Source organism: Musa acuminata, unplaced genomic scaffold, assembly GCF_036884655.1.
Source record: "Musa acuminata AAA Group cultivar baxijiao unplaced genomic scaffold, Cavendish_Baxijiao_AAA HiC_scaffold_245, whole genome shotgun sequence".
Classification (NCBI taxonomy): Eukaryota; Viridiplantae; Streptophyta; class Magnoliopsida; order Zingiberales; family Musaceae; genus Musa; species Musa acuminata.
In genome coordinates, this window is record NW_027020510.1 from 35,001 (window position 1) to 37,500 (window position 2,500).

Below are 2,500 nucleotides of genomic sequence, written 5' to 3' on the forward strand. Positions count from 1 at the left end.
GCACAGGGCTGGATGGGGCTTTCGTATAGCAGGGACGGTGCTGCCTCTCGCTTCGCTCGCTGTTCGCCGCTCGCCGCTCGCTCGCGCAGCCAAAAATGGCCAGTTTTGGCCCGTTTTGGCCAGTTTTTGGCCTGTTTTTGCGTTGCGCGGTGACCATCTTGAGCGGAGCAAAATGTCAGCCATCTCAGCACCCTGGAACCCCCCGGGTGGCACAGGGCTGGATGGGGCTTTCGTATAGCAGGGACGGTGATGCCTCTCGCTTCGCTCGCTGTCCGCCGCTCGCTGCTCGCATCGCGCAGCCAAAAATGGCCAGTTTTGGCCCGTTTTTGGGCCGTTTTGGCCTGTTTTTGGGCTGTTCTTGCGTCGCGCGGTGACCGTCGTGAGCGGAGCAAAATGTCAGCCATCTCAGCACCCTGGAACCCCCCGGGTGGCACAGGGCTGGATGGGGCTTTCGTATAGCAGGGACGGTGCTGCCTCTCGCTTCGCTCGCTGTCCGCCGCTCGCCGCTCGCTCGCGCAGCCAAAAATGGCCAGTTTTGTCCCGTTTTTGGGCCGTTTTGGCCTGTTTTTGGGCTGTTCTTGCGTCGCGCGGTGACCGTCGTGAGCGGAGCAAAATGTCAGCCATCTCAGCACCCTGGAACCCCCCGGGTGGCACAGGGCTGGATGGGGCTTTCGTATAGCAGGGACGGTGCTGCCTCTCGCTTCGCTCGCTGTCCGCCGCTCGCCGCTCGCTCGCGCAGCCAAAAATGGCCAGTTTTGGCCCGTTTTTGGGCCGTTTTGGCCAGTTTTTGGCCTGTTCTTGCGTCGCGCGGTGACCGTCGTGAGCGGAGCAAAATGTCAGCCATCTCAGCACCCTGGAACCCCCCGGGTGGCACAGGGCTGGATGGGGCTTTCGTATAGCAGGGACGGTGCTGCCTCTCGCTTCGCTCGCTGTTCGCCGCTCGCCGCTCGCTCGCGCAGCCAAAAATGGCCAGTTTTGGCCCGTTTTGGCCAGTTTTTGGCCTGTTTTTGCGTTGCGCGGTGACCATCTTGAGCGGAGCAAAATGTCAGCCATCTCAGCACCCTGGAACCCCCCGGGTGGCACAGGGCTGGATGGGGCTTTCGTATAGCAGGGACGGTGATGCCTCTCGCTTCGCTCGCTGTCCGCCGCTCGCTGCTCGCTCACGCAGCCAAAAATGGCCAGTTTTGGCCCGTTTTTGGGCCGTTTTGGCCTGTTTTTGGCCTGTTCTTGCGTCGCGCGGTGACCGTCGTGAGCGGAGCAAAATGTCAGCCATCTCAGCACCCTGGAACCCCCCGGGTGGCACAGGGCTGGATGGGGCTTTCGTATAGCAGGGACGGTGCTGCCTCTCGCTTAGCTCGCTGTCCGCCGCTCGCCGCTCGCTCGCGCAGCCAAAAATGGCCAGTTTTGTCCCGTTTTTGGGCCGTTTTGGCCTGTTTTTGGGCTGTTCTTGCGTCGCGCGGTGACCGTCGTGAGCGGAGCAAAATGTCAGCCATCTCAGCACCCTGGAACCCCCCGGGTGGCACAGGGCTGGATGGGGCTTTCGTATAGCAGGGATGGTGCTGCCTCTCGCTTCGCTCGTTGTCCGCCGCTCGCCGCTCGCTCGCGCAGCCAAAAATGGCCAGTTTTGGCCCGTTTTTGGGCCGTTTTGGCCAGTTTTTGGCCTGTTCTTGCGTCGCGCGGTGACCGTCGTGAGCGGAGCAAAATGTCAGCCATCTCAGCACCCTGGAACCCCCCGGGTGGCACAGGGCTGGATGGGGCTTTCGTATAGCAGGGACGGTGCTGCCTCTCGCTTCGCTCGCTGTCCGCCGCTCGCCGCTCGCTCGCGCAGCCAAAAATGGCCAGTTTTGGCCCGTTTTGGCCAGTTTTTGGCCTGTTTTTGCGTTGCGCGGTGACCATCTTGAGCGGAGCAAAATGTCAGCCATCTCAGCACCCTGGAACCCCCCGGGTGGCACAGGGCTGGATGGGGCTTTCGTATAGCAGGGACGGTGATGCCTCTCGCTTCGCTCGCTGTCCGCCGCTCGCTGCTCGCTCGCGCAGCCAAAAATGGCCAGTTTTGGCCCGTTTTTGGGCCGTTTTGGCCTGTTTTTGGGCTGTTCTTGCGTCGCGCGGTGACCGTCGTGAGCGGAGCAAAATGTCAGCCATCTCAGCACCCTGGAACCCCCCGGGTGGCACAGGGCTGGATGGGGCTTTCGTATAGCAGGGACGGTGCTGCCTCTCGCTTAGCTCGCTGTCCGCCGCTCTCCGCTCGCTCGCGCAGCCAAAAATGGCCAGTTTTGGCCCGTTTTTGGGCCGTTTTGGCCTGTTTTTGGGCTGTTCTTGCGTCGCGCGGTGACCGTCGTGAGCGGAGCAAAATGTCAGCCATCTCAGCACCCTGGAACCCCCCGGGTGGCACAGGGCTGGATGGGGCTTTCGTATAGCAGGGACGGTGCTGCCTCTCGCTTCGCTCGCTGTTCGCCGCTCGCTCGCGCAGCCAAAAATGGCCAGTTTTGGCCCGTTTTTG